This window comes from Cavia porcellus, unplaced genomic scaffold (genome assembly GCF_034190915.1).
Source record: "Cavia porcellus strain 051 isolate PalLab524CR breed Dunkin Hartley unplaced genomic scaffold, mCavPor4.1 scaffold_1, whole genome shotgun sequence".
NCBI classification, from domain to species: domain Eukaryota; kingdom Metazoa; phylum Chordata; class Mammalia; order Rodentia; family Caviidae; genus Cavia; species Cavia porcellus.
Window position 1 is genome coordinate 78,410,832 of NW_026947484.1, and position 12,819 is coordinate 78,423,650.

At 39.0% G+C, this 12,819-nt stretch overlaps 1 long non-coding RNA gene across 1 annotated transcript in view; it reads right to left on the reverse strand.

The window, feature by feature from the left end:
- Nucleotides 1-12,574, reverse strand: part of LOC134476425 (uncharacterized) — a 95,827-nt gene extending 83,253 nt beyond the window's left edge. The window contains exon 1 of the long non-coding RNA XR_010048053.1: nucleotides 12,387-12,574. This is a non-coding gene — a long non-coding RNA (uncharacterized LOC134476425). The remainder of the gene's footprint in view (nucleotides 1-12,386) is intronic.
- Between the last annotated feature and the right edge of the window lie 245 nt (nucleotides 12,575-12,819).

Here is a 12,819-nt window from a genome sequence, read left to right on the forward strand (position 1 = left end):
TCTAAATGCTATTAAACAGAACCAATGTTCTTGTTCCTCTTCTCTACCTCATTGAATGTATATTTCTCTACCAAAGGAAATAGGAAAATAAGCATTCTACTTTAGGATATGATTTTATCATTGTAACCCAGAGTGACCTTCTTATGAGCAGCTGAACTGTTGGCTTAGTATCAACTATGCTAAAATAAGATCAACATACTTAGAAAACATAAATTCAGCATTTAAATACACAGGGCTTGCACTGATCAGAGTCCCAGTGAGAAGAAACATTCATATTACTTAATTAAAAGATGATGGAATTTTGTCTACATGTGTGTACACAAGGTATAAGAGTGTGTGCACTAACCCAGGTTTAAAAACTGAAACACCTTTAGCACCACTAGGCACAAGCAAACAAGGAAAAAGAGCAGTATCCAGGACATGGAACAAGAAAGCCATTCTGAAAAAAATGTTGCCTTGCAAGAAGACAGTGAAATGTGGCCTTGCAGGGAGGAGAGAAGAGGACCCAATCCCCTGCCTTCAGTTTCTTCCTTCTATTCAGTTTCCTGTCAGAAAATCCCACTGATCACTGCTAACCAGAGATAAAAACATGGTGCTCACTGATACAATGCACAAGGGTCAGTCCTTGGAAAGCAAGGTACATGGATGGAGGGGTAACTGGGTGGTATAAAGAATAGTGCTAAATAATCCAAACAAACTCATTGGGGGTGCCTGTGTACTTGGAGAACAGAAACTTGTATGATTTTGTTCACTGTTCTATCCCCAGCCACATCCTTCCAATATCACCCAGTTCTCTGGTTTGCTAATACCAACTAGGTGGCCAGCAATTCAATTCAGTTTAGATGCCACTCATTTATCCTAAAAGTTAAGGACATGGTTCAGGAAGATGCTATCACTTTAGGGAACACCGTGAATAGGGTTTTCAGGCTCGTTTATTTCTGCACCTATCACAAATATGGAGGTTACCACCATGACCACTGTCACATTCAGTAACTGTAGAAAATGACTCACAAAACCCAGCAATCTCCTACTTTCTGTTATGCCTTAATTGTAAATGATGCAGTGTGAGAAGCACTCTACAGAGCAAAGCATGGGAGAGAAGAGCCACAGAGCTTCCATACCATCGGACATTAGTACAGAGAGGATACTGGGGGTGGGGGGGAGGAATTCACATCTTTCCACCCAGTTGAGCTTGGGCACCACTCGAAGACCATCCCTCCCTAATCACTTCTCTCACCCACTTGAGCTCCTATACCACCTTAGGGACACTGTATATAACCCCAGACCCAAGAACATGCAAGCTCTATTTTTTCCTATCTCACTCTTCAGCCCAAGAGCTAGTTTATCAGCGCAACGTGTAGTGTTTCTTTTTTGTCATCCATTTCTCTGTTCATGACCTCTATAAATATAGCTGCTTTTTTCCCTACCATTGAATGCACACTGCAACCCACTGCTTGCCAGTGAGAACTTGGATCTGCCAGGTCCACCCTGTGGTAACAGCATGCCATTCTCCCAGTAGGTCACCGTGTTCCAACCAGAAGTTTCCCAGCATCATTGTTTCAGAGATTTTCTGGAAGCTTCATTACATAGGCAGGATTTACAAAGTGTTTGGCTAGTGGTGATAGAACTCTCTGGAAGTGGTGCTGGAGTACAGAACGGACAACTCTCAACTTTGTAGTTGGGTGTTTGGCTCCTCTGGTTTCTGGCCCTTATCCTGAAGCTTTTTAAGCCTGTTCTCTTGTAGTTGTTTCATTAGCATACAAAAGACACTTCTGTCATTCAAAAAAAAAAAAAATTCCAAAAGTAGAAGCATGGTGCCAAAAACTGTCTGTCTGTCTGTCTATCTATCTATCTATCTATCTATCTATCATCTACCCTGTTACATCAGCACATTGAATGACAGTGCCTAGCACATGTCATTTAATATTTATTTACAAATAAGTAATATAGCTCTCAGTAAGCCATCATAGAGATCCTCATTCTTCCCATGATACAAGTGAAATTTTTTTAAGTCTACACTCTACATGGCTAAAGTCCTCCTTCTCCTCTACCTATATAACTGAGAGGAGACAAACTCTACTGGCTCCCAGGCATCATATCGCCCACACCCCCAGTACAGGCAGTCTCAGCAGAAGCATTCACAGTGATGTGTTAGAGAGAAACCCTCCCCTAGTGTTTAACTATCTTACTGTTTCTTGGCAGTTTCATTCCTTCCTCCATCCACTCACAGGTTATAATGTTCGTAAAAAGAGGAAGACACTGGATTTTTAATGCTTTTTGAGATTGACAGGTGGTAGGATTTTCAGCATGGTTAGAGAGAGAGAATATAAAGTAAAAATGGCTTTTATTCTAAGAACATGGAGAGAAACTCCATGACCACCAGGGTCTGGCTTTCTCTGCTGGACATGTGGTGTGGGGGGCATACATATAGCTTTGGTCTGGGGTAGTTCCTAAAGGTGGCATTGCTGATGCGGAGTAGCTGATTGGAACTCTTTTCATGCCACAGGTAAGTTGCCTAGGGGCGGGGATGACCTCAAGGTAAATGTCCCTTGGTCCCGCCTCCCACTGCTGTAAAGTCCTATTTAGGGCAAAATTCTTTCAGTAGGATGGTTTTTTCCCCTAATGTCACGGAATACCATCAGGAATTTATATTCTGGATAATTCCAAATGATAGGAATCCTGACTTAACCTTTTAAACCCCCAGGAGATCAACAGTTTACATATCATAGGGAAAACAAAGTTTTTAATCAAGAAAAGACTTAAAGCCAAAGCTAAGAAAAACAATATGGAGTCAGGCTATTCTGAATTAATTTGAAGAAAAAAATGAAAATGCACAACAAACGTGGTCTGATCTGGACTAATATGCTTTGAAAATGTGATATAAAATTCCAGAAATTAAGGAGGCATGGGCTGGGGGAGGTGTTCAAGTTTTCTCTTTATCATGTGGTTGGATGTCATTCAATGAACCACTAGGCTTCTCAGTGACTAGGAAAAGCTTTCTAATGTTAAAAATGGACAAAGTGCCACATAAACTCTGGGTTTCCAATCTGAGTAGGACCCAAGGACTTGAATAGGTCCTTCTGGAGAGCACTGTACTCTGTTTACACCGATACCTTTCAGTGGAACCAGGGTACCCTTTAGCCTGAGCAGAAACACAAAGGAATTTTCTCAGCTGAGTGTGTCCTGGCTAATGTAGCCTCTGTGGTGTGTGTGTGTGACAACTCCTTTAATCAGCAGCACATAATATTGTTACTTGACTCACTGATTAGAAAATGGATCCAAGAACAGATTGTGATATACAGTTTATTACATTTAGCTGAAGACACCTTATGTGGAAAAATACTGTCTAAGGCCATTATCGTAAACTGAACCAATTATCATCCTCAATGACCTGGGGGCAGAAGTAGTTGGAAACAACCACTCTGATATATAAAAGAAAGACGGCAGCAAAAAATGGAGTGTGTGCCTAGACCTGCCCAAGGAGTATGGAATATAGTTTCCTACAGTGTGGAATCTTTTTAAAGCCACATACCTACCTTTATTCAATGACAAAAAGCACACTAATTATCTTAAATTGAGAACATTAAATATATTAAGTACTAGACCTGCCCTGCCCATCCACCAATGGCTATCCTTTGGATAAGCCTTTCCTGTGGTGTCCTATGCATTTTAAAGGAGCTCACCAGAGGTCCTTCCTTTATGCCACCCTGTCTACAGCTGAGATTCATAGGGAGCCAATCTGTATCACCCTCAATCACTAAAATGGAATGTACTTAGTTCATATATCTTAATTTCTTGCTAACATATCCCCACGGAGTTACTATTTAACCAATACACACTTTGGTGATCAGTGCCTTTTGGAGTTAATATACTTGAATTTTATATCGTTATATATTGTGGAAAATCATGTTTCACATATCTGATAGGTTATTCAACATCATTATATAACCACTTCTCAGAATTCCATGTCAGAAAGGAGATCGTCCCTCCAGCGGAACATGGTTGTGGCTTTATAACCTACAATGATAATTAGATGTTGCCAGGCATAGCTCCTGAAACTTAGCTGCTAGGAAACAGTTTTTTTTGTTTTGTTTTTTGTTTTGTTCAGTTCAGGGCCTACAGTATTAGCTAAATGTGGCTAGTCAACACCATGTGACTTATGAAACTAAGAAACAAAAGTTTTCAATTTTATTAAAATTTTTCATTTCATTTAATGTCAACTAAATTTCTGTAGCCACATGTGGCTACTGGCTACATTGAAAAGGACAATTGTAAGCTTTTTTTTTTTTTTTAAACTCGTGGTTAATATTAAGTACAGCCATATTTTTCAAAGAAGTTTCAATTTAGGTGCAAATGCTATATTTAAATGGTAAACCTGTCACTGGCTTATAGCATTATTATTTGAAAGAATTTGTGCATAACTGGCCTTGACTGTAAAGGACAGATCACTGCCCATAAAAGATAGGAAGGAAGAAAGGAAAGAAGGAAGTTCAGGTCCTTTCTTGGAAGCAACCCAATTAGGCAGACATGCCCCTGGCCTGGACTGTCACAGAACTGCTGGAATCTGATCTCAGAAGCACTAACCTTCCTACTAGCAAACCCTACTTGAATGGCGGGGAAAATCCCCTTACATTCTTCTCTATAGTTCCCACACCACCTGGTAAAGGGAGGGCAGGAGGCATCTCTGAATCTGCTTCACAGGCAGAAGGGTATGTTTAAGGAAGATCCCAATGAATTTGTCGCTTGGCTCAACCTCTGCACAGCCCAATCTGATAATTCTTGATTGGGGTGGGAGGTGGCTGAGTTATACATTGCGGGATATTTAGCAGTATCTGTCCCCACCTGCTAGGCACTCCAACTTTTCCTATCTCTGCCAGCAGTGATAACTAGGCATTTTCTCAGACAATAAGAATCACTGACATAGACGACAAGGTCAACTCGGATGGTGGACAATTTAAGAAAAGAGATCAAATCTTTCTTAGTGTTTTGCCTTAGTACTTAAAAAAAAAATCTCTTGTATCTAGCAAATACCTCATGTATCAGATGCATTTGATTCGATGAATATGGCTTAGATGAATAAACGAGTAAACAAGGCCACAAATATTTTTTAACTTTTTAAATGTCTGCCTCAGTGCCTTGCATAGCATAAGATGCAACCAACAAATGTTTTCTTACAAGCTTTAACCAAATGCAAGAAAAGCTACTAACAATTATGTAAGGAAGACAAATGAAAACTAAACTGTTTACATATTTGCATATGTATGAAGTTTGGGAAGCTGATGCAGAGGGTAAATCAGAGGTCAGGGCCAGTCTGGACTACGTAACAAGACCCTGTCTCACAAACACAATGAAAATTGCATGAGACAATCCCCAGACGGTTAGGTTTTTAAGTAATGAGTATAAATATGAAGATGTAGACTCATCATTTCCCAATTAAGTGTCACAGTGTCTGTGAGTGAGAAAGCCAGGCTCCTTCACCTCTCTGCCTCCTCTCTTGACCAAAGTTCATCGCATGCTGGGGTGGTGAGATTCCTTCCTCTCTGTCTGCTCCCCAAGGAAGCTCAGCTGCCAGCCTCCCCGCATGGTTCCTGAACCTTTAAATTGCATTTGCCAGTAGATAATGCTTTTATTTCATCTGTCACAATCAGAACCCAGAGAATTACTCTACTAACTGAAAGCCAAATCTAAAATTTAGGGCACATCTCACTTCTGACTCCTTAGGAAATTACATAACTGAGGCAAACTGAAGGTATTCAGGCCCACCATGCATATATTTAAATTCACAGCATATTTAGCACAATCTGCCCTTCACTGCCTATTTATCTTAACTCTCTATGGTACTTTAAGCTTCTGGACACGATTTTTAATTTAATGGGAAATAACACTTTTGAAGTTTCTATGGCTGCACATTTAAAGGACTGCTGCATTCAAAAATCATTAAGTCACGTTGCTATTTTACTAGAGACAAGGTCAGAACATTTATGATAATTAAATGAAAAAGGTGGAAGAGAAAAGAGTTTGTCTGTAGAGGCCAACTTCCCATCGAGTAGTGGGTGGCTGGATGCAAATTAGAACCACATTGGGAGCCACTAAAAATCTTAAAGGTCACACCACTCCCTGGACCAATTAAATTAGAATCACAGGGGTAATATGCAGGCATTGCAAACTTTTCTACATGTTTAATTCTAGAATAGTTTTAGGATTACAGAAAAATTACAAAGATAGAGTTTTTCCATTTACCGCATTCCTGGTTTCCTCTGTTGTTAACATTTTACATTAGGTACAAAGGTAACATTTTATCTTTATTACTCTTAATGAGCAAATAAGAATACTTTATGCATATTTGGTACTTTCTGCATATTTTCTCCAATTTTCCTAATGTCCATTTTTCATTTCTATTATCTCCTCTAGCAATCCCATCACATTTATGCAACATGATTCTTCTTAGCTGTGACTGTGTCTCAGACTTTCCCTGGTGTTGGTTTTGGTTTTTTTAGTACTAGATTGTGGAATCAGAACCCAGCTCTATGATTGTGTTAAATCCTCAGCCCTTACGTTGAGACAAGTTCTTGCTACCTGGCTCGGGCTGACCTCAAATTTGTGATCCTCCTGCCTCAACCTTGCAGCTCACTGGTATTTCAGGTGTGCACTGTGAGGTCCTAACTTCTCTTAGGAGACAAAAATGTTCTTTCTCATGCTCACATCTGGCACTCTATGTCCTGTAATACTGCAAGCCAACAGTTACCTCTTGAGGAAACAGACCCCAACCAGCTACTTAGTGTTGCTTAACCCAGCAACCCCTTTGGCCAGTAACACCTTGGTGTAAAGAACCCACCAGCCCAATCCAAGCAGACATGGTTCTACAAAACCAAAGGGGCTTAGATGTCTTTCCTACCAAGAAAAGAGGCTTCTATTTATTCTTACAGAAAGAATGCTGTTTTTTGTCAAATCGAAATTTTTCTCCTCAAGCTAGTTTTTCCTTGAAAGTCAGGAGTGAGGAGAGAACACAGTACCCCTCTTCCAGGCAGACAGCACTGTCACTTCTGAGAGACAAAATCCTCCTTTTTGGAAAGTAGAATTTTATTGACCTTGACCCAGTGATGTCATTTTGGAAAAACAGAAACTTAGAACCACAGAACTCAACTTAACCTGTCATCTTACCCAGGTTACCCTTCTCCAGTTACCCTTACCCACATTTCCCAAACCCAGGGCCCTACGTGTAACCCCAAACACCTCTAACAGGGGTGAGAATGGGGGTGATAACTCTTGGACTCAAGACCCAGGTATATGATTGCCAGAGGCAATAAAACTTTAAATGTTCTGATTATCTTACTGGTTTCTCTAGGATCTTCTTTGACCTAACACGCACCACCATACCAGGCCCGATTTTCCTTGTTTTGCAATATCTTGATTTTTTATGAACTGATCAGGTATTTCATACAGTGTCCTCCAACTGGGGTTTTTCTGATATTTTTCTCATGATTCACCTGGGAATGGGAAGATGACAGAAATAAAGTACTACCTCATTACAGCCAGTCAAGGGTACATCAAGTAACTCATCACACTGATGTTGCCCTCAATCTTCTGGCTGAGAAAATGTGGACATCTGGTTTCTCTAGCATAAAGTTACTTATCTCTCTCTTTCCACTCTGAACTCTTTGGAAGGAAGGGATTATATTCTCCTCTATTTGTTTTTTCAAAACTTACTCCTTTGGCATGAACACACGTATATTTTTGCTTTGCATTTCAAACTAATATTTCTTTCTTTTGTTCAAATTCCCCATCTTTGGCCATTGGGAGTTCTTTAAATTGGCTGCATGTTCCTTTGAAATATCTTCATTGTTGCATGTGTGTACACACATGTGTGCATTTTCCATGTACTTTCTTACTTGTGGAGCCCCATGCTTATCTTTTACACATCCTGGCCAGATCCAGGTCACTTATCCAAGCCATATTTTGTTTTGGCTGGAAAGTTATAGTAGAAGCCAAGATCTTCATGCTGGGTGTACTCCTCACAAATGGAACAGTATTAGATCTAGGTCATCTCATGACAGAACAAGGAAATATATTTGTGTGTATACTAACTAATGCATATAACATATGTATACCTATTTCTACATTTTATCTATAAATATTTCTGTATGGAACCATCCATATCGTGGGACAGAAGTTCATACTGATATCCCCAACTCTAATCTATTACTACTTAGGTGATTTCAGACTCCTCCTCTTGTTTATCTGTGACCTCTTATAACATCAGTGAGAAGCTTGGCTTTCATTATGGTCTGGCCATTTACTTAGTGGTTTGGCTCCAGTATTCCTGTGTAGCAGAACTTGGACTTACATGAGAAATAACTATCAGCTAGACAACAGTGCTTATGGACTGTTCTTTTAACCTTCAGTCTTACAGACAGCACTCTTTCCCCAAGTATTAGATTAGCCTCTTTTTTTCCTCAGTCCCTTTGGAGAGGTTGTTTAATCTATTTTCCTTGAATTCCTCCTTGCTTTGAACACACTTCCCCCCTCCCATTCTTGCCACTTTCTGAAGCAGTTCTGTAAATCTGCTCTTATGCCTTTATAAGGGGTAATAAAAAATATGGTGAATGTGCCTGCCAAATGCCATCCAAAAAAAGGCAGGCTCATAAAAACAATATAGCATGTCCTCATTAGCTTTGGTCACCATGTGACTTCTGGCACTTCCCCAAAGTCAAAATGACTATGAAATGTAAATATTTTGAATCAGTTCAGGACATCAAAGTAATCACGATATTGCAGCTGACACTCACAAATGAGGACGTCCAGAGCTGCTTCAGGAAATGGCAAGAATAGTAGGCTAAGTGGGTTTGAAGTACGGGGAAATATTAAAGGGGATCAGTGGCAATGTGTCTTTTACGGTAATTTTTAAAAACTTAAACATTCACTGTATTTTGTAATCACACATTATACAACTAGATTTCTGTGTCACAATTCTGCATTTCATCAGCATGGGGAGATCTCCCAATTTACTAAATGATTTTTTAAAGCATACATAGAATTTCATTCTTTGTGCTATAAAGTTCTAGGGGTTTTGATAAGTATATAATGTTATGTAACCACAATTATATTTCTCTATCTCAAAGTATTTTCTGTGCTTCACTTATTCAAAGCTCTCCCCCTTCTCCTAGTCCCTGGAAACCACTTACCTTTATATTATCTCTAGAGATGTGCCTTTTCCAGAAAGTCATATAGCTTGAATCACATAAATCATTTAGCTTTTGCACACTTTCACTTAGTATCATGTATTTAAGATCCACCTGTGTCATTTTGTGGCTTGATAGTTCATTTATCACTGAACAATATTTCACTGTATGAATGCACTGAAGTTTGTTCATCTTTTGAAGAATATCTTATTTGCTTCTGGTTTAAGCAGTCATAACTAAAGTTGCCATAAATACTTCCATACCAGTCTTTGTGTGTACATACAACTTCAAGAAGTAATTTAAGCATTCAAATCAGCACTTTGAAGTTTAATTACTGGACAGTACAGTAATAAATTTCTACAGTATCCTCCAAAGTGGTCGAACTATCTTACATTCCTACCGACAAAAATAAGAGTTCCTGTTACTCCACATATTTATGAGCAAGTGATGTCAGGTTTTTTTTTTTTTTAATTTTAGGCATTTTACAGGTATGTAGCTATCTTCTGATTAACAATGTCTTACTAACAAGTGATGAGTACCTTTTCACATGCTATTTTACATCTATTTTGTTTGATGAAGTATCTTTAGATGATTTATTCTTTTTTAATAAGGTTATTAATTTTCTTAGTATTGAGTTTCCTTGCATAACATGGATACAGGTACATATGTGTTTATAAATATATTTTCTAGTCTGTGTCTTGATTTTAACAGTGTTTTTCACATAATTTTAAATTTAATAATGTCTAACTTATCAATTTCTCTTTTATAAATCATGTTTTTGTTCACATGGTGAAATCTCATTGTGGAACCAAATTATATACATAGATTTTTCTCCTATGTTGTCTTCTAATGCTTCTATGATTTTGTGTAATATGGTCGGATCTATTAAATTATCTATTTTCAGTTCATTTTTCTGAAAGTGTAAGTCTTGGTTAGGTTTTTCTTTATAAACATAGGGACTTTCAGTTGTTTCAGAACCATTTATTGAAAAGCTTACCGTATCTCCACTGAATTACCTATCTTTTAATTATTTAGGGAAATAATGAGAGTGTAGTAACTGTATAGAAATATTAATAAGAGATAGAAAACAGCACAAATGATTATTGAAAGTGAGAATAAAGTGCTGTTTTAAAAATTAAGGCAAATAGGAAAATAAACAGAAAGCATATTTTTGAAGCAACAATAGATCTTACTATTACTATATCTTTGTTTGGATCATTGTTTTAGTACATGGTTACACCAGTGAGATTATTAGATAAAAAAAATACGCTTCAAAGATTTTTGTAGGTGTGTTATTTTGCTTTCAAAAGTCCCATCCTTAATTTTATAGAATAGAACACTCATATATGAACAACAAAGTAGGCAAACAACAGTTAAATCAAATGTCTGAGAGAAGAAAGCAAGATATTAAAGAGCTAACATTTATCAAGGGTGTATGTGTTCCAAGTTCCACAGTAGGAATTTTACACATTCAAATTACTTAGTCCTCATGACAAATTTAATACCAGCGCCACTTTCCAGAGTATCAGAAAAGCTATGTAACGTGCTACAAGGCATTTAGTTAACATAGCAGAGCCACGATGTTCCCAAGTGTGCCTCAAATCCAGGTGCTCTGTTCTCATTCCAGTCTTTTTCACCATAATGCTCTAAATCTTTAATTTCTTAACAGGAGGGATAGCATGGGAAAAAATTTAATTTCACAGAAATCTCCTCAAAGTTTCTGGATATTTTATAGGCTGAATCCTAAAGCCTGCTTATACACTTAGATGATATCCTCAGGACCCTGGCACTGCTCTTTCAGCATTTATAAAAGGAAAGAAATCGCATTCGTTGCAGGACAGGCAGGCACCTTTCAGCCTGGCACCTTTCAGCCAGACAGGTGTGCCCCACTGCACCTCCCTAGTATCATCAGTGAATCCTAGGGTCTCCATTCTCCTTTCCAAACACCTGCCAGCCCAGCAGTGTTGGCAGTAATGAAACTCAGCCACAGCAGAACAGGCTGGCGATGCACAGGAGAGAGGAGCCAGGCCCTACCAAATTCCTCACAATAAAACTGATGACAAAACTCAAAGAAACGAAAATGTCAGGAGGTCGGAAGTGGTCAAGAAACCCATTGTAGAATCCAATTGAAAATTTGTTATTGCCCAGTGTCTCTTGTGACAGTGACTTTTGTGCACAGCTCCTTGTCATTTGCCTGAGGAGCAGGAATGAGACAGAGACCAACAGAGTGGAAAACATGGCTCTGAAAGAGGAACTAATATAGAAGTCGCAGCAGCCAGTGCAAAGCAATTCCAGGGCAATTAAAGCCACCAGAGAAAACAACCCTGTATAATGTAAACTAGCAGATGGGGAATTTCAAGACTATTTTTTGAGACAGGGTCTCACTATGCAGTTCCAGCTGGCCGTGGGCTCACCACATAGTCCATGCTGCCCTCAAACTCACAGTGATTCACCTGCCTCAGTCTCAAGAGTGCTGGGATTACAGGCATGCACCACCATGCTTGGCAAAACTTCTTACAATAAATTAAAAATTCTAATTGCCTAATTCTAATTCTAATTCTCATTGTACATCTTTGTGGGCTATTACTATATGATAATTTAATTCATGCATACAATGTGTACTGATCAAATCAAGGTAAGTAGCATTTCCATTTGTTTACGTTTATCATTTCTTTGCACTGGGAACCTCTAAACTCTTCTCTTCTAGTTCATCAAGAGTCCCTTGTCTGGGGCTGGGGATTTAGCTCAGTGGCATAAGCGCCTGCCTTGCAAGCAGGCAGTCGTGAGTTCGATCCCCGGTACCGATAAAAAGGAAAAAGACCAAAAAAAAAAGAGTCCCTTGTCTTTCCCCACACAAATTCTGCAGGACTCCCAGGCAGCAGTGTTTTGAAGATCACTAGTCTTGGGTTACATTCTCCATCCCACAAGTCCAAAAATTCAACTTTATCCATTTATTTGGAGCTACACAAGCTCATAGGAACTGCCATGCTCACTGACTTACTAGGTCCTCAAACACACAATAGTAGTGCTAAGCTTTTTGTTGTTGCTAGTTTTTAAATCATATTTTTGTTTTAACTCATGATAAAAATTTTCTATTTGTTATAACATTCATACTAAGATACACTCAGATTATCAATTAGCTATTGCTCCATAACAACCATGTCGAAAATTCAGAGACTTAAAACAAGTAATATTGCTTTTACTCACACAACAGAGGTCAGCAGGGAAGTTCTGCTGATCTGCGCTGCGTTCAGTGCTGTCTCTGGGGCTCTTTTGTTCAGCTGGTGGTTAAGGGTGTGGGCTAGCTGAGCTAGAAAGGACTCACACGTGTGAGTCCTGATATTGTCTGGTGATCACCTGGAGCAAACAGGGATAATGGTCCTTGTTTTTCACCAGTAAGCAGGTTTGATGTAAACGTATCATCACAGTGATTGTGTAGGATTCAGAGACAGAGAGGCACTTTCAAGGCCTCTTGTGACCCAGGCTCTGAACTGGTATACTATCATTTCTACCATACCACCTTGCCCAAAACATGCCACGAGCCCAGGCCAGGTTCAAGCAGTGAAGAAAGAGCCTTCACCTGTGGAGGGGATGAATTGCAAACTCACACTGCATGGGGCCTGAATTCAAGGAGAGAAAT